At 41.7% G+C, this 20,532-nt stretch overlaps 1 protein-coding gene and 1 pseudogene across 1 annotated transcript in view; both read right to left on the bottom strand.

Moving 5' to 3' along the window:
* LOC144672307 (large ribosomal subunit protein eL24-like) overlaps nucleotides 1–8,054 on the bottom strand; it is a 77,333-nt pseudogene extending 69,279 nt beyond the window's left edge.
* The window catches only part of chn2 (chimerin 2), a 379,687-nt gene that overhangs the window by 347,873 nt on the left and 11,282 nt on the right, over nucleotides 1–20,532 (bottom strand). The window lies entirely within an intron of this gene.

Genomic DNA, 20,532 nt, shown 5'->3' with positions numbered 1-20,532 from the left:
AGCAAATTGATGGACTGCTGTAACACACACTGCAAGGCTCTTTGAACAGTAATTTGTGCATAATGGCAACAATCTGAGCCTGTGTCGCAGCAACCTGAGTGCACAGGACAACTGATTGAGCTTTTGTGACAGCAAGCTAAGATTGCATAACTTCAGTTTGAGCTTCCACTGAAGCACCTAAATATCGAGTTGGCTTCTGTTATGCTAGAAACAGACATCAGCCATCAGATACTGCATCATGGGTCCACAAGTGTTCTCATGGAGTTGGCCACCACCTTGACACTGAATGCAGGCTTTTTGGCAAGTCTTCAAATGGACCATCCATTTCATTTTCCATACCTGTCAACCTTCTTTTGTATGCCACCCCAAAGACGGCCTCATCTGATTTCTCTTTAGCGTAACTTGTTTGCAACCTGAACCTCCAGAAAGCTGACACTTTCCTTTCCCTCTGCCCTGGTTGCAGGCAACTTGTGTCCAGTGTCTCACTACATGCAGATTCCACCTCTCAGCAATCCTCTAAATTACACACTGTAACAAGAAGTAGTAACACTGTCACTTGCTCTCACACTTGCAGCTATCCAGTATGGGTATTCCATACTGGTGGCTGAGTGTGAGAGCGAATGACAGTGTTACTTCTTAATCTCTCTCTTTCTGCTCTTCCACCACTGCCTGGCTGGGTTGCAGTTCTTGGGTACCTGAAAGGAAAAAGGACACAAGGTAGGGTTGTGTTGAGATTGGGGGGAGCAGAATGTTGGATTTGAAGAGGATCAGATACAAGCATACAGTCATCTTTGATCATTTCAGCCCTTCCAATGGATATGGCCTCAGTCAAGGTCACTCCATCTCATCCCTGGGGTTAGGACATGAAAATATGCCAGTCCCCCACCATATTCTGCAAGAAAGAAGAAAGTGAGTGTCAGTGAGCATGTGTTGGATGATGTGGTTGTCATAGTTGAATAACTTGCAATGCATGCAAGTGGCAAGGTGTGGGTGTGAAGCTTGCAGTAATGCTTAGTTTCTTAGGGGGAAGTGAAGCTGAGTGTTGGATATGATTCCTGATTGATACAGACTGTTAACGAGTGAGTTATGCGGTGTGATGCATTGAACAGTGTTTGAGGCTAGTGGTCCAGTTGATGGGACATAGTATTTGAAGATACATTCACTGACCTTGACCATTCTTGTGAGGTCATTGAACTTTAGGGCACTGTATCCAGGCTCCATGGAGCTGGATTTCTGGCAGTAAACAGCAATGCAGTCACACGGCCTTCCCAACATTTGTCTGGAGGGCCTTCGATGGCTAAATGACATCTCTCTTGCTCTCTTCCTCCTACTCCCAGGCCTTTACTGCAGCATCAAAAAATCTTGGCGTCCAGCCTCTTATGTTGTGCTATTCTTGTTTTTCTCTCAGGTCAAATTCACTTTTACAATTACTTCCAACACGTGGTCTCACCAAACTATATTTTCCCTTTAAGAGGTGTAAGTCGGCTTTAAGTAGTGCAGGCTAGCTTGAACCCATGCCAGTCTCTCTCAATTTTGCATTCCCCTGCTCAGGCATGCATCCACTCATCATCGTGCATAGCACTTACTGCACGATACTTTAATTTAAATGAGCAGGCAGCACAAAGATTGCAAGCTGTCTGTATTGGAAACAGTGGGCATGGGTTAATTGCTCATTGCAATCCCTGCACTCATTTTTGGAGGATGTCCAATTGTTGTCAACATATTTACATATGGAGTAAATCATTAGGCTGAACTGTTGCAGTCAAGTTTCCACCATCACTTACTGTGCCCCACTATTCACAGGGTTAAATGAAAGCCTACACACATACTTTCCTGTAGAGCATTGTGGGTGTGGGGGTTTGGGATAATGCAAGGATATATGAACATTAAATGCATTTGCTGTACACTGTATATAATTTTTATTCTTTAGAACAAAAGAAGAGAAAATCATACCAACGTATAGACTGTCTCTTTGGCTTGGGAAACAACCGGTTCCTGTTCATTTATTTAGAATGAAGAGCTCCAATTTTATCAGATGTAATTTATTTTTGTTAAGTCAAAGAGGAGTGAAATTGGTCAAAGCCAGTAGCATAAAGCAGGGTTGGGTGTGAATCATCAGCCTCTTTTACACTACATTTTCTTTCAAAATCATTGAAATCAATAAAAAAGAAAATTGGACAGTATAAAATAGCTGCAGATTCACTATTACCCTTTTTTATACCATTGGTGATCAATTTCATCCCCTAAATGTTGTGTGCAGCAAAATGCAATATCTTTGATTTTTGCTTTCTCGAATTCAAGCTGGTTTAAGCTGCCTGGAGAAAGAAATCAGCTGAATCATATCTGACTGGGACAAAATTCAGAACATCCAGACAACTATTACAAATACTGCAGATGCTGGAAATCTGAAATAAAAACAAAAATTGCAAGAAATATTCTGCAGCTTAGGCAGCATCTGTGGCAAGAAACAGAGTTAACATTTCAGGTCAATGACGTTTCGTCAGGATGTTCTGATGAAATGTCATCGATCTGACAAGTTAACTGTTTCTCTCCACAGATGCTGCCTGACCTGAGTATTTCCAGAAAATTTTTGTTTTTATTTCAGAACATCCAGAGTTTAATCTTAGAAAATTGAAATATTTACTTGCTGTAATTAACAAAAGGTTTTTTCACTCGTTAAATTCAATTCAGATTTTTTGAAGCCTTTGCAGCCTTAAAAATTCAGAACCTACTGAAGTTATTTGCTAACGTTTTAATCAGGTTTGTATTTTAGAACATTTCTATAATGTGCATAAGAATTAATTTTAAGCATTCTATTTAATAAGTATAAGATCATTTTTTAATTAACTCGATTTCTTAATCCTGCCCACCCGCCCCCAACCCCCACTCCCCCACTTAGTAACAGACATCAAGCTGAGAGACTGCCAAAAGCTTGAACTATCCACAAAGACAGACAGACATTCATACAGGCAAACACAAATAAAAAATACGTTCAGTTTCCAGTACTTCACTTTAAAAGCCTCACCCACATTACTTAAGGTTACATAGCTATCAATAGGCATTTTTTTTATTACAAGCACATCGAAACACAACACAACTCCCCTTGATTCAAAAAATACTTCCATTGACAAAGCAATTAAAAATAATTAACATTAATGCACCAAGCAGTAATCTTCTTTAATTTATAATCTTTACATTAAAAGTCATTAATGAAATCTCTCCCAAGCTGTATGCTTACAATGCACTTCCCACTATAGCGTATGAATACATTTATAGGGAGTATTACTAGATACAATCTACCTAATATGCACAATAAAAATTGTAATTGAAGACTTTTTTTTAAATTGGGGAAGTGAATTTTGTCTGTGCCACTTAATACACAATTGCTTACCATAATAATTCATGCCAATAACTACATTGTTAATGAGTCCAATGCTAAAAGAAAATTTATATTACACAGTAAAAATTTACCAACTAGCAAATATGAAATATAAGTGTAAATGGGTTAGAGTTGTCTGAGGGCCAAATTGCTGAGATAAGGCACTGGATGTTGGACACCCCTACATTATTCAACATCAAGAGGCTTGCACAGTTTAAGTAAAAAATGAACAGTGACATAGGGCAGTGTACACACAGGTTTCCAAACAAAGGCAACAACAAAGGTAGTGTACAAATAGGATATACTAACCAGAAGTGCAAGAAGGTAATCGCAATGATTAACGTTAATGAAATTAAATGTAACAGAAATATCAATCTTGGGGTTTAATTCACTTTGAATAAATAGTGCCTTTGAAAAGCATTTTGTTCAAGCTCTTCATATGCAGGTTACTTTACAGCTGTAAAATTCTCTCATTTTAAAAAATAAATGCTAAACTAACTAGACATAACACTGTTGAGAAACCTTTCTACGTTTTGCTTTCTTTGAGCTGTACAAAGAAAAAGACGTGCTAACGTGCGGACTTTTCTTTTTAAATACAATTCAGCCATTAAAGAGCGACATAATGCAACAATGCACAAGTCCATTGTATATCTGAGCCCTACGGGAATTATAAGGGTTTATCTTAGTGCAAAGGTTTTTATTTAAATAGAAGGCACAAAGGAAGATAGGAGAGTCTATAAATGCATGCACTGCATTTAAAACAGTTATACAACAGTTCACAGCACAGAAACATTCAACACAATTGGGCTATGCTAGCATTTATATCTGTATATTATTACTTAGCACTAAAACACTTTTTACTGAGTCAAGGTTTTTGGAAAATAGCCCAGGTCAACTTTGAACAGGATAGATACACAAAAGAACTCATGTTATTCTAGAAAGTTGCATCATGTCATAAAGCAGGGAACATAACCAAAGCAATGAGGTTTATTATTTTTATCCCCTGGGAATCTGTGCTCACTGATTTTTTTCTTTTCAAAAATCACTTGGAGTTTTATAATGTCAGCTTTTGCCATATGCCTGTCCACTGTGACCTCCTACCTAGTAGGATATGCATGGTAGAGCAATTGTCAATTCCCTTAGGACAGAAGTTTAAAAATATACATCTCCTTTGAGACTTACTGTAGCTACTGTAGCCTAAAAGTATTTTAATGGCTATTTTAAATGAAAATTGATATTTTCTGGCTATTAATATTTCAAGAATACATTTTTGCATATACTTTCCTGTCCAGATATGTTAAAGTTTTTGTCCCTTCTTTGGTGGGGGAGGGGTGTGTGCAGGATTTAAAAGATTTGCTTTGTGTGTTTTGTGTAAAAATATTGTCAATCCATTCTTAATTAACTACACCTAGGGAAGAGAAAATCTACCACTACTATCTATGGCTATGGATGTTAGGTATAAGCGATTTCTCCCAATAAATTCTTAATCCCTCCAAAATTATAAAGGATTATTAAGCAGCATCAGGAGACGTCCCTCAGCTTCAGTACAGTGGCACAATTAGAGCTTATACCTATGTATCCCATGATGTAGGAATCAGATCAGATCACAGGGTCCCCACAGAGGCCAGTTTCATCACGGCATAATTTTCCTTCCCTTTGTCTACAAATGTTGGACTATGCAAGATAGATATGTTTTCAAATGTCTCCTTTAACTAAAGGTGAAACAAAATATTATGAAAAGGTATCATAATAAACACCTCAGCTTGAAGATAGGCCCAAGTTATCTGGCTGCTATGGGGAAACAAACTCAAACAGAAGCCTGTTTTCACATCTTGGCCAGCTGTTTTTTGTAAGAGAGACAGACAAAGCTGCTGTGTGGAGTGAAAAAGCAGCTACTGCTATGAAAAGCAAAGGAGGACTGTATTGTGTTAACAAACAAGCATGATGTTTGTGAGAATTGGATTTCTATTCAAAAGGAAGACGATAGAACCAATGTGACCTTTGGAGATTGAAGGAACATGAAGTCATCAAGGTGGGCCATGCTGGTGAAAGTCAGATCTGGAAGACTCAGGCTGAGTGGAATGACTTTTGAAGGACACTGGAAGTTTGGATGTAGTACAGCAGGAAGAAGGGAGCCTGCTGGACAGCTGGGAGTAACTCTGGACTTGTTCTTGTGATGCTGCACATCTGCCAGAAGTGTGATAGCACTTTTCTTTAGTTCGATGCATTAGTCACCTATTTAGTAATGTTTGATCTATATTGATTTTAATTTGTTTGGTGCAGTAAAAGTCTTAAAATGTGAAATTTTGTCCTTCAGTTATTTCTGTCACTCGTTGGTAAATTAGTCTTATTTTAAAAGTTATAGCTCTCTACAGCTCCATAACACCTCCCTCCATTTTGAAAGTGCAATGCATACTTCCACTGTGAATGAGACATCCTCTGAAACCTCCAACCAGCAGCAACTTATCGCATTAGAGCTAATGGTTGACATCAGTAAACTGTTCAATCAGCTATAATGCCACTCAAACCTAAGTTTAAGCTTTCCTTCACCCAACATCCATTAGCATGACCTTTGCAGTGGAAGTAATTTAAAAAAATACATATTGAGAGTCACAATGGAAAAATTAAATTTGGTGCCTATTAATAGTCAACACTGGCTATTTGAACCAGCAATTTCAGTACAGGTCGAGTATTCTTTATCCATAAATCTGAAAACCAAACACACCCAAATACCGCACCTTTTTTGAACCTCATCGATCTTTAACATGGGAAGTCCCTGACCAGAGCCGACATGACCCGAGCAAACACGAACCTTACCAACGGCATCTGACCTTTAGCACAGGAAATCTAGTTGTTTGCCTTACCTTGTGCCCAGCTGCAGAGAGAGTTTTTGCCTCTGATCCAAACCCTATCATGGCAACTAAGTTCAATCAAGAAAATGCAGCCCCTCGGGCAAACAACAATATCTTATCCAAATGGCATCAGCAAGTCTTTGGAAGTACAGGTATAAGTGCCAAGTCCAGTCTGCCCAGAGGTTGCTTTCCCTTGCTTCACAAACTGTTTAATGTACCACTGAGGGACACAAAACCTTTTCTCCAACTCCTCATTACTAGCTAAATTTCCACAAGTCACCACTTATTCATCCTAATTAAAGCCGTAATGCCATCTCTGATCACTGTCCACCCAATTCCCCTTCCATGCCCAAATATCACTTCCAAAAACTGAAAATATCTGAATACCAAAACATAATTGGCCCCAAGGGTTTCAGATAAAGGATACTCGACATGTAGTGCACTTCACAATATTAATGACAATTATTACTTTGACAAAACACCTGTTGAAAAGATCTAAACATCAAAGCATTTTGATTTACTTCGTATTACAAGACACTCACTACATTGTGTACTAATCATTTAGTTTATTGACTTATTTATGTCTTAGATAAGCCCAGAGCTCCTCTTGGCATCGTCAGAAGCAGTCATTGAGGTATTCAGTGCTAGCTCAATACAAGCAGAAACCCCAATTGCTCCATCCTCCTATCTCGCCAAACTTCTCACTCAGTGGGTCTGCTGGGGCTAATCATTCCCATCTCCTTCACCTCTCCCACTGCAGACCCTGTTATCTCTGGCAGCAGATGAGCTCTCCATATCTCCCTTCAGAATATCTGTCCACTTGTGAACAAACTCCTCATCATCCATCAGCTATTGTGAATGAGTGCATAGACATTAGAGCCTTGACGGAAACCTGACCAAGGGGGGATGACACCTTCCTGCCTGGCTGCACATTCTGCCACTTTCCCTGCCCTAACTGTTGTGATGCAGGTGTGGCTCTCATCACCATATCACACACACTGGCCTGACCCCATACCTTCTCTGTCCCTTTTTCCCCCTTTCAGCATCTCTACCCCCACTTCAATTATGATCATTTTTTCACAGAGATATCTTTGCTACTTTCCTCCCTTAACCACTGCACAGAACAACTTCTCATCTCGGAGTCAACTTCCATCTCAATTCAACTCTCTCTCCTGAGTTCACTTCCCTCTTAGTTTCCCCAATCCCACCTTGGCTTTGCTATCTCTTGTGACCTCACTACTCCCATCATATCGATCACAGATAAGGCAATCTCTGATCACTTCCTTGCATCACTGTCCACCCAATTCCCCTTCCATGCCCCAACCCTACCATGTTGTGTGTCCACCCCTGGAAAAAAAAACTATCCCCCAATTTACTTACAACTGCAGTTTCAAAATCCCAACAGTTTAGCCTTCGGCCTTCCACTCACCTTGTCATTACTATAACTGCAAATTTGCTCAACCACATCCTCACCTCCACTTTTGGTGCCACAGTTCCCACTAAAAACATTCCTCTCTCTGATCCTGGCCATTCACCCTGTACAGCCTCATCTCCACTCCCTTAAGCCTAGGGGGCAGAAACTTGAAAGGATATGGCAGGCAACTGGCTTAGCTATTCCCTGCCGGGTCTGGTTGGACCACATATAGCTCACCTCAGCTAAAACTGCTCACTATGCCAGAATAATCCTGGAAAGGAAAGATAACCCCCGGCTTCTTTTTTTCCCTCCTGCAAACCGTCTTACTTTCCTCTGTGCCCTCACCTCCAACAATAAGTGTGAGGATCTGCTCATGGGCTTCTTTGTTACTAAGATCGATGTCACCCATTTAGCTACCTCTGTCGTTTTCCTCCCTTCTACAGGCCCACTGGGCTAAACTTCCTCTAAAGCTACCCCCTGCCCTAGCCCTGAGCTTATTTGTTCATGAGACTTCTCTCTTGCTCCCTGAACTCTATTCCCCTGAACCACTGACCACCCAACTCCCCTCCTGGTCCCCTAATAGCTGGTATTGTTAGCAATTCTATTTCTTCAGGTACTCTCCTTTCTCTCTTTCAAATCTGCCATCATCATCCCCTTGAACCCACCATCCTTCAAACTACAGCCTCATCTCCAACCTCTCCAAAGTCCTTGAATGGTTGTCACCTCCCAAATCTGTGCCCATCTTTCCCAGAACTCAGAACCCTCTAATCTGGTTTCCTACCCTGTCACTGTACTAAAGCAGCTCTTATCAAAGTCACAAAGACAACCAATGTGACTGTGGTAATGGTGAACTTGTCCCTCCTTATCCCTCTCAATCTGTGTGAAGCTTTTACATGTTTGGCCATACCATGCTCCTCCAAATCCTCTCCACTATTATCTAGCTGGTAGCACAGCATTCCCCTTGGTTACATTCTTATCTATCTAATCATAGCCAGAGTACCACTTACAATGCCTTCTCTCCTTGCTCCCACACCATTACCTCTGGTGTCCCCCAAGGATCTATCCTTGACCCCTTCCTATTTTTTATCTGCACATTGCCCGTCGGCAACATCTGAAAACACAGCATTAGTTTCCGTTTGTACACTGACGACACTTGGTTCTACCTCACCACCACCTCTCTTGACGACTCCTCTGTCTCCAAACTGACAGCTTGTATGACATTCAGTACTGGATGAGCAGAAATTTCCTCCAATCAAATATTGCGAAAACTGAAGCCATTGTTTTCGATTGCTGCCACAAACTCCATTCCCTAGGAATTGACTCCATCCTTCTTCCTGGCCACAGTCTGAGGCTGGACCAGACTATCTTCATGTCATATTTGACCCCGTGATCGGCTTCTGACCATATATCTATGCAATCACTGAGACTTTTTCCACCTCTCTAACACTGATCGACTCCCCCTCTGCCACAGCTCATCTGCTGATGAAACCCTCATCCATGCCTTTATTACCTCTAAGCTTCACTGTTCCAACGCATTCCTGGTTAGCCTCCCACATTCTACTCACGGTAAACTTAAGGTCATCCAAAACTTTACTCACAACAAATCCCGTCCACCTATCACCCCTGTACTCGTTGAATTACATTGGCTCCGATCAAGCAACGCCACTATTTTACAGTTCTCATTCCTGTTTCTCAAATCTCTCCAATGCCCCATCGCTCCCTATCTCTGTATTCTCCTCCAGCCCCACAACCCTCCAAAATATCTGTGCTTCTCATTCTAGCTTTTTGAGCATCCCTGATTTTAGTTGTTCCACCATTTGCGGTCGTGTCTTCAGCTGCCTAATCCCTGAACTCTGGAATTTCCTCCCTAAGCCTCGCCACCTCTCTTTCCCCCTTTAGGATGTTCCTTAAAATCTAACTGACCAGGTTTTTGGCTTAGTTTCACCTTTGGTAGCTTCATGTCAAATTCTGTTTTATAAGATTCCTCTGATGTGCCTTGGGACATTTTATTACGTTATAAAAATACAAGTTGTTGTTTTAGAAATTCCACAATAGAAAGAGAAATCTGTGGAGATAAATGCCAACTAACATATTTGTCTTTATAATTTAATACCTCGTATTAAGTATACAATCAAATTTGTTAATGCCGCACTCGCAAAATGTCAATCATTCTCCAAATATCACTTGTGGAGAACCCACTGGACAGAATACACTGATTTGTTGCATTTCTTGCTTTATGTATCTTAACCTGTGTTAGCTGAATAATGCTAAACAATGCTGACTAACTCGAAAATGTATTTGCAAGGAGCAGAAACACCACTGATGAACTACTCAGCAGTGAACATACAATATTAATAAGCAGTTCACCTTCTGAAGGACAATTAGGGATGGGCAACAAATGCTGGTCTAGCTAGTAATGCCCACATCTTGTGAAAAAATAAAAAAAGCAAGCAGCACAGTTGACAATAAGAAAAGCAAATGGCACAAAATCAATCAACAAAATTGCTCAGAACTTTTTCACAATGATCCCTGAGCCCATCTTGGTTTTACACCCAGCTGAGGATATACATTTATCTAAAATAAATTTGTTAGGTAAGCCAATAGAGCAAAATTGGGTAGATGTAAACGAGCAGCCAATCCAAACCCTCCAGCTCAGGTTAAAATGACCCTCAATCTTTTTGATAAATTACCTCACAAGAGTGTTAAAACTTGACACTGAGCCACTTAAGGAGACTTTAAAGCAGATGACCAAAATGTTGGCCAAAGAGATAGGTTTTATGGGGTGTATTATAAAGTCAGAAGTTGGGATGCTCACTGATGATTACACAATGTTCAGCACAACTCAAATGCTGAAGCTATCCATGCCCATATGCAGCAAGATCTGGACAACATTCAGGCTTTGGACAATAAGTGACAAGTAACATTTGCATCACACGAGTGCCAGGCAATGACCATCTCCAACAAGAGAGAATCCAACCATCTCCCCTTGACATTCAATGGCATTACCATCGCTGAATCCCCCACTATCAACATCCTGGGTGTTACCATTGGCCAGAAATTGAACTGGATCAGCCACAGAATGACCGTGGCTACAAAAGCAGGTCAGAGGCTAGGAATTCTGCAGAGTAACTCACCTCCTGACTCCCCAAAGCCTGTCCTCCATCTACAAGGCACAAGTCAGGAGTGTGATGGAATACTCTTCGTTTGCTTGGATGAGTGCAGCTCCAGCAACGCTCAAGAAGCTCGACACCACCCAGAACAAAGCAGCTCACTTGACTGGCACATCATCAACCACCAATGTAGAACAGCAGCAGCGTGTACCATCTACAAGATGCACTGCAGGAACTCACCGAGGCTCCTTCGGCAGCATCTTCCAACACGCGACCTCTACCACCTAGAAGGACAAGGGTAGCAGGTGCATGGGAATGCCACCACCTGCAATTTCCCCTCCAAGCTACACAGCATTCTGTCTTGGAACCATATCACCGTTCTTTCACTGGCACTGGATCAAAATCCTGGAACTCCCTCCCTAACAGCATTGTGGGTGTAGCTACACCACATGGATTGCAGCAGTTCATGAAGGCAGCTCACCACCACCTTCTCAAGGGCAATTAGGAATGGGCAACAAATACTGGCCTAGCCAACGACGCCCACATCCTGTGAAAGAATTTTTAAAAATTAAAGGAAGAAAGAGGTAGTGAAGCAGTGGTACTGAAACTACAAGGGCTATCACTTTATCAATGTGTCGCTGGAGTACAACAATGCCAAAACCATTGTCAGTGAATGCCCACTATCCTGGCAGCAGCCACAATGCCTTCATTCTGAGGCAGTCTGTCATTTTCAGGCCACAAAGACGGTTGATCAAAGACAACGGTTATCCTGCTCCACAAATGGCTGATGGCCCCCTTCACCATGTAAGGATAACAAGCATGCAATGAAAGCCAGAAATATCGAGGAGCAGAACATCGGAGTGCTTTAGCAATGGTTCTATTGCCGATATCCACTCAGGAGAGCCTTTCAGTAATCTTCGGAGCCTGTATCAAAATTTGTAGTGGTCTGCTGTTCCCCACAACATCACTATTATGAGCGTGCAGCCATTGCCACTAGACATCTGGAGGTCACCTTGTGGGGAGGGGGAGGAGGGAAAGGAGGCAGGGAGGGAGACCTCCAGAACGCCTCTGCTTCAGATGGGCTGTCTGAGAACACCTATTCAGATTCCATTTCCGTTACAAGGCCATCCCTTCACCACCAGTATTCCAAAACTTCTCTTTCATCTGGGATGCGCCATCACAGCATCCTTTTGGTCAAGATCCTGCAACAAATTGCACCAATGAAAACATTTCCATAAAATCTTTATCCGCCATCACCAAATAAAGATACATTAAACAGACTATTCACCCTTGTGAATTCCCTCAATGCCTTTGTCTGATCTACTGCTCCTATGCAGTGCTACCCGAAGTGGCTGCAGCAAGGCTGCCAAATTTCATTGGGGAGGCTGGGGATGGCCTTGCAGGATGCCCTCCAGCAACTCTGGGCCCTGAGGGCCTAGCTTTGCACCTTGACATGGGCAACAGCAGTCTGGACTAGCAGGCTCAGTGACACCAGCAAGGGCCATGGCAGAATGCCAGTGGTGGGAGCATGAATGCCATCATCCGGAGAGAAGTCAGCAGGTTTGTACTGAACTCAGATTGCTGGACTGCCGCAAGAACCTTCATGCACCTTTGAACACAAGCCACAGCCATGAAGGCAGCAATCTGGTCATGCAGCAGGCATGGATCTTATGATCTCACACACTGAGATGTTGCATGGTTTCCCCCTGTGCTATAGTGAAAGCTGTGACAGCAACCACCAGATGCCATACCATTGCTCGATCCACAGTGCAGCCATAGAGTTGACCAACACTTCCATGGTAGAAAGGATGGGTTCCAAGCTGTGTGAGATACTCTGACACATGGGAGCCAGACTCCTCCAAGTTCTTTGACAGCGACAACAAGCTGTCTGGCATGCCTACCAATGCACCAAGCATCTTGTGCATGTTCACCAGCGTTCTCCTGTATGTCACCCCATCAGGTCCTCATTTGAGTCCCTTGCAGCAGCGTTTGTGTGCAAGCTCAAATCCAGTGAGCTGGCACATGACCAATCCCTCCCCACTGGTTTGGTTGTAAACCACTCATGTCCAGTGACTCGAATACAGATCTCAATTCTCCACTACTCTCTAAAGTCCATGCGGTGCCAGTACCTGAGCTGGTGATCTGACACTTGTAGCCAAGTAATGGTGCATCTCGTCAGTGGAGTGATTTTGCTCTAGCCCTTCCTCCTAGAGTTGCTCTGGCTGGGCAGGCAGCCATTCTTTGGCATCTGAAAGCAGAAACACAGAAGGGGAGGTTTAGGGGCTAAGGGAAGGGGAGTAGGGTAGAAAGCGAGAGGTATATGGTTACACTATCAGTAGCTTGCACCTCATGCCAAATAGCAAGATGAAGGTAAGATTGGAGCTAAGAAGAAGCATAAGTTTGGAAACATAGCCTCATCTGAATGTGATGCCAAATGTAATGGACTCTGTTGCGATCAACTCCATGATGGAGTGCACCACAGCGCTCAGGTGATTTAGCCATTCCTGGTCCCCGCCGCTTCTGCTCTGCTGCCTGCAATTGTATGCAACATCATCCTTCAAAAGGTGAAAGAACATCACTGAGTTGTTGCACTATGCTTGGATGATGTGTCTGCCATTGCTGAATAACGAGGTATGTAGAGGCTCTGAGAGGTGGGTGCAAGGCTTACACCATAGGAAGGGGTGTGCACCAGAGAATGAGGTGCACCATCAAGAGGCTTAGGCATGAGTCCTGAGTGCCAGGAACTGCTGATGAGTGATTGAAGGGGGTGTGGTGCATAAGGCAGCATGAGAAGTTGGTGGTGTGGTTGATATGAGATGTATTTTGAAGTTGCATTCACTGACTTTGACCACCTGCATGAGGTATTGGACTTCTCACAACACTGCTGCTATGCCCTCAGGGCCAGACTCTGGAAATTGTCCTTCCTTGCTACCTGCTTCCATTCCCTTCAGAAAGCGTTCTTTGGGAGCGTCCTGGCCCCCACATGGAATCATGGGTTCTCTTCTCCTACCAACCTCCAATACCAAGGCCTCCAGTGTCCATCTGTGAACCTGGGAAACTCTCCCATCCCTGGTTCTTCTTGTGTTCAGCTTCTTCTTGCAGCCAACTGCAGAAGCAGCTTCCTGCTACTGAATCCAGCTCCCCTTTTGCCTTTAAGAGCTGCAGGCCAACTGAAACATGTGCTAGCCACGCATGCTGCCCAGAACCCCATTTAGCATTCAGTCAGCCAGCAACATAGGACATGCTTGGCTGAAAGTTATAATCAGTCAAATGAAGAGGGAGCAAAAAGTTTGTTTGCAGTCTGCTTTAATGAGGACAGGTGCAAGCATATTGAAAAAATGAGGGGAAACAAACTTTTACCCCAATGCACTTCAAGCATGCAAGTAATTATGAAAGCTAATAGAGTATTATCATTTATTGTGAGGGGAAATGATTACAAAAGTAGGGAGGTTATGCTTCAGTTGTACAGGGCACTGGTGAGACCATATCTGGAATACTATGTACAGTACTGGTCTCCTTAATTAAGGAAAGGTGTAAATGCATTAGAAGCAGTTCAGAGAAGGTTTATTAGACTAGTACAAGGAATGGGTGGGTTGTCTTATGAGGAAATGTTGAGCAGGTTAGGCTTGCATCCACTGGAGTTTAGAAACGTAAGGGACGACTTAATTGAAACTTTTAAGATCCTGAGGGGTCTTGACAGGGTGGATGTGGAGAGGATGTTTCCTTTTGTGGGAGAATCTAGAATTAGGGGTCACTGTTTAAAAATAAGGGGTTTGTTCATTTAAGACGGAGATGAGGAGAAATTTTTTCTCTGAGGGTAGTGAGCCTTTGGAACTCTCTTCATCAAAAGGCGGTGGAAGCAGGATCTTTGAATATTTTTAAGGCAGAGTTAGATAGATTCTTGACTAACAAGGGGGTGAAAGGTTATCAGGGGTAGGCAGGAATGTGGGGTTGAGGTTACATTCAGATCAGCCATGATCTTATTAAATGGCAGAGCAGGCTCGAGGGGCCTATTCCTGCTCCTATGTTGCTATGCATGTTCATGTATGTAAGTGTCAGCTAGAAATATGAAACACGAAACACAAACAAAACCCATTTCAGATCTTACTGAGAGGAAACCCCAGTTTAGATGCAATGTGTCCAACACCATCCGTGGTCTAAGGTATGATATGTGCAAATGTATGGAATCCAGGATAATATCTGTAGATTGCATTCTGAGTTATACTATGAACTGCACCTTCACCTCCCCTCACCCCCTCTACTTGTCCCACCCCCCCTTAAGCCAGCTTATATTTCACCTCTCTCCTATTTTTACTTAGTTCTGTTGAAGAGTCATACGGACTCGAAACGTTAACTGCGTTCCTCTCCGCAGATGCTGCCAGACCTGCTGAGTTTTTCCAGGTATTTTTATTTTTGGTTTGGATTTCCAGCACTCGCAGTTTTTTGCTTTTAGCTTTCACCTACCCATGATGTGCAGTCAGATTATACAGTTCAGACATCGTTGTTGCTGTGACTTTCTGCAAAACTCAGAGCTATTGTGTGTACTCAGACATGCTGTTGCATTATGAGCTACACACATGCCAATGGATTTACACAGAGATAGTTCTGGAAATCAGGGCAAATATTGCATATATCAGTGTGCAACCAGTAGACCCTGAAGAGTGCAAGTAAAACAGCATTAATTGAGGTGCCTCATTTTCCCAGCCAATTAAGCATATCACTTTGTAAACTCTCCAACACCCTTCTTACTTTTTACCTTCAACAGTTCCTTACACATTTTCCTCCATTCTTCATCTCTGCACATCAATATTACACAATTTAACACCATGAGTTTCTCCAATTCAACATTCACTTTAATTCATAGCATTGCACAATACATTGATTGGCAGGAATCCTACAATAACAATCATCACAACACTGCATTGTAGAGATTTCATTTAATGTAAACTTACTACAGAGCAATCAAACTTTGTCGTGAAATAATGCTATAATCTTAAAACAAAATAAAAAAAACTATATGAATGCAAGTGTTTTATTTATGTCCTTAAGAAGTCCTAAAATGTTTCAAAGCCTATGAAATATTATTGAAGTGTAGCTGGTGTTGTAAAGCAGAGAAACACAGTAGCCAGTGTGTGCATAGTAAAGTCCCACAAACAGCAATGAGATAATTTGCCAAATAATCTGTTTTAGTGGTGTTGGTTTAGGGATAAATGTTGGTGAGGACTCAAGGAGACCTTCCCTGCTCCTCTTCAAATTGTGCCATGGAGTCTTTAATTTCCATCTAAGCAACCTAGACCCTTTGTTCAAGTCACTGGACTGAGGCTTGAACTGCAAGCCTTCTGACTCAGGGGCAAAAGTGTTACCACTGAGTTAATTAAAATAATTTACTCCATCCCACCACCCAAGAGTATCTTATGTACTTCCATGATAATGCCGACAATTATAAACAGCCCGAAGCATTCCATTTGTACTTTATTAGCCTGGAATGATTTAAAATGTTTCCTGTTGTTGAAAAGGTTCTTGCTTAGGAGTATATAAAACATTCTTAATGTATTGAGGGGTCCAAATACACTTCACTCAAACTCCTGCATGTCAATAACACATGATCTTTGCCAAGCTCCACTAACTTCCTGTTTCCCAATTCATCAAGGTTATCTTCCTTATTTTAAAATCCCCTGTGGCCTCGCTCCAACTTATCGGAGCCAGTTTCACCTACATATGCAAGCACATACCCTCCACTCTGAGCTCCAGATTACCACTCATCACTGCTCGCTCCGCTCCATAAACCTTTCAGCTGTTAAGCCACTGGTTTTCTCCATAAACCACTTGGCTTTGCCAAAACTTTTCTTCAAAAGCCTCTTAAAAATCTATTGGGTCAACCATGCTATCAGCTCTCCACAACCACAGCCCCCCTTGCCCTTTTAGATTTTTTCGCTCCTGTTGTGCGCCCTTCACTCACCCTGTAAATCATTTAAATGTTGCTTCACATGAATAATGTAAAGTAAACAAAAGTTGTCACTATTTCTTTTATACTTACAATATGAAAGAAACTGATTTGTTTGTCAATTTGATACAAAATCTAGATTGCATGCTTTTTTGCTTAGTTTTGTCTACACTTACCACCAAATTCACTTTAACAGTGACATCAATTGCAAACACAACAGACAAGTTTGTTAAACTAATAAATTGCAAAACAAGTTCATTAATGAAGGATTGAAGGAATTAAATACATCTTAAACTAAAGCATTTAACAGCAGAAATTAACATTTTAACTATAAATAGTTGCTTAGTAATACAGAACTTGAGTATTGCCGAAAAAAAGAGACACGCTGAAGTTTTTCATCTTGCACTCATCAGGACAAATGCAAGAATGCCAAATTTCAAAGGGAGTAACAATTTATACTGCATGAGGAAAGGGTATTCATTGGTTGGCAAGCCAACTCTGATTGGTCAAGGCATTGCCATGGTGAATACACCAGGGAACTATTGTCCCCTATGGTTTTGTTTAATTCAAAAAAGGCTCATTGCCTGAACATGTTCCTGTTGCCAGCAGCTGCTAGGTCCCTGCATATAAATATATGTACCTTCTAGTCTTATGGGTGGGGGTGTGGTTATTTTGCTGTTGGAGTTTCTTATTTATTAATGACATTTTTCCATTTTAAACTGTAAATTCACAGTGTACAACACAATTTGTATGACAGCTTCTGGGGGAAGAGGAAGCAATCCAATTCTTGAGTTAAGGCTGCACCAAATTTATGTACCATTTACCAATCTTCTCTGAAAAATTCATATCAAAAATTCAATGTACATTTTTCCTAAGCTGCTGCTAGATGTCTGATTGACAAATCCTGGGGATAGTACCATTAGTGTAAAAGGTGCAGATTCCATTTATGGTAGATTGTGGGTTGGAGCTAGAGGAGTCAGAATGGTAAGGTTGTATTAGCTACAGAATTGAACTGTTTCATAAATGTAGTTATTTCTTTGTAGCCAATTTTCTAACATCAGTTGATTGCTCTCTAATTAATTATCGTTCAAGAATCAGCAATGGGCCTCCAAGTTCACTATTGCTACAGTCACTCTGCCTTCTATAGCACTTTTCACAATGTCTCAAATCGCTTTACAGCCAATTAAATACCTTTGAGTTATAGTCACTGGTATATTGTAGGCAATGTTATCAAATGGCGGAGCAGGCTCAAAGGGTCGAATAGCTTACTCCTGCTACTAATGCATGTGTTCACATGTCGTTCTGGATGGATGAGATGATCTGGACTAGATGACCATTGTCATTTATAATGATCTTGCGAACAGAGGGTGGAATCACGGCTGGAGTTCTGCTTATTTTGTTGCTAATGAACATTTATTATGTGCAGACTCTGTGGGATGAAATTTCCAGGACAGGGGTACACAATGGGCTCATAGTGAATCAGTAACCCATTTTATCCTGCACATGATTCTCAAGAGTCTCTTCCATTGATTTCAATCATGTCCTTTTGTTACATATCTATTATCGCACTCTATTTTGATCCTTTTATGAGTTTTTTTAAGAAATAAAATATTGTGCTAAGGCTGTGTTGCACAGTAGATATTGAAAATATATTGTAGTGAGAAGCAGCAGAGTCTTCAGTCTTGCTAATCAAGAAAACACAGATACAATTGTGAACAATCAGTCTTTGAGCTCTGGCTTCTTAAAAATTGTGTCACATGGAGGCACCTGAAGACTCCAATGGCTCTTATTGATAGTAAAGACATGTTGTTCAACCATTCCACTTGGTTGCTCAGGAGTCATTTGACATTTCTACTCGGAGATTATTGATAAAATAGTATACAATTACACCCCACCTATGAAATAATTATTTTGACTAATATCATGACCCAGGCAGGAGAAAGTCTTCTAATTCTTCTACAGAATGGAAAAGATCTTGTACAGTTTATCAAGTATTGAATCTTGCCCCCGAATATGAATTTATTGTCACCATATTCATATGGTGCAATGTGCAGAACATTTTAAAGGCAGCTTAGGCAGTCACTGAAATCAGTGTTATCGCCTGCAGTGTTATAAATAACTAATTGGATATTCTCCTATCAAATTAACAATATTGCACGATGCTGATAAAGTAAAATTTGTTTTCTCTGGTTTGTTTAATAGTTGCATTTGGATCACCTATATGATGCACACAATCTAACATTGCATTATATCATTGCCACTCTTAGTACTAATGACACATGCTGCATACATATTGGATGATATTTGTAACCAGATGTCAATAACGGGCATTATAATTTTATTAGTATCTTTCTGTGATTGGTGAATTGATTGGTAAATCTTGAAAGGGGGGTAAAACATCATGCACGATTGACGGGGAGGGTTAAGTGGGGCAAGGTGGAGGTGTATGGGAAATAAGGGGCCCGGAAAGATGAGAAGCACCAGGGTCCTTTATTTCTCTCCCTGGCCTTGTGCATGAGTCTTTCATATCACCTGGAGAAAGTCACATCAGGAAAAGATTTGGGAAGCACTAGACATTCAACATTCCTCAAACTGCTACTCTCGCCCCATCCTGAGATCCACATTCACTCAACACCATGTCCTGCCACATGCATGCCCTTGACCTATCTCAAAGCCCTGGCGCACTGTTCCATTCTACCTTCGTCTCATCTGGCACTTTAACAAAAACTTGTTTTCTTCCTTTCAAGTGTGAAGGATCATAAGCTTCAACAACTCATGTGGACCAACACCCATTTGGATCCTGCATCCCCTTCACTTTCTTCTGGCCCCATCCCTCCTTCCATCTCACCCTTTGCTGTCGATTCACGATACTCTCTGACCTTCCCCCCTCTGACCTGATCAATCTATGCTAACAAAGGCCTCATTCCCTTACACCCCCACCTCAAGTAATTTGCAGTTGGCATGATGCTGAGCTCTTCTTCTGTCACCTTTACCCTTGCATCTTCTTCAGCCAGGAGTCTCCCCCCTGCTCACTGGGGGCTTTTACAAATCTCCAGTATTATTCCTCCACCTGGACACCTCCCTCTGACCTCTTACCCTCTCTACGTCTTTTCACTGAGAATTGTCAGCACGACATCAGCTGTCCCAATTTCTCTGCTCCCTTCACTCTCTCTAACCTATCTCTATTCAAACCTGCAGCACTGCATTCTCTCAGGTCCAACTCTCCATTGCCATCAAACTTACTGACAAAAGTGGTCCCGTTTTGTCTGACATACTGACCTCTCCTTAGCAGAGGCCAAATGCAAACTCTCTGACCACTGGGGGATTTCAACTTGCCCAACATTAACTGGGTTAGTCATAATGTGATAGGTTTAGAGGGAGCGGAATTCTTAAAATGCATCCAGGAGAGCTTTTTAAGCCTGTATGTAGAAGGTTCTACAAGAGAGGGGGCAGTTTCTTTACTTGTTCCGTTACCACTCCTTTTGACTTTGCACCATGAAACATTTTGCTGTTTAATTTCTTCTGCCTTCCACCCTGTCATAAACCTTCTGTTTGTTCATTTTCCCACTCTTCCCCCCTTTCACTCGCTCAAAATCGCTTATATTTCTAACTTCTCCCAATTCTGGTGAAAGGTCACAGATCCAATATGCTCTGTTTCTCTCTCCACACATTCTGCCAGACCTGAGTATTTCTAGCAATTTCTGCTTTTATTTCCAATTTCCAGCATCATCAGTATTTTGCTTTTTGTTATCCTTTGGACCTCCTTTTCTTCTAGCTTTTCACCACTGAAGTACCCTGTTCTAACCATTTTATGTCCAAATTGGATGATCTCA

This window comes from Cetorhinus maximus, chromosome 3 (genome assembly GCF_964194155.1).
Source record: "Cetorhinus maximus chromosome 3, sCetMax3.hap1.1, whole genome shotgun sequence".
In the NCBI taxonomy this organism is placed as follows: Eukaryota; Metazoa; Chordata; class Chondrichthyes; order Lamniformes; family Cetorhinidae; genus Cetorhinus; species Cetorhinus maximus.
This window is presented reverse-complemented; position numbering and strand designations above follow the sequence as displayed.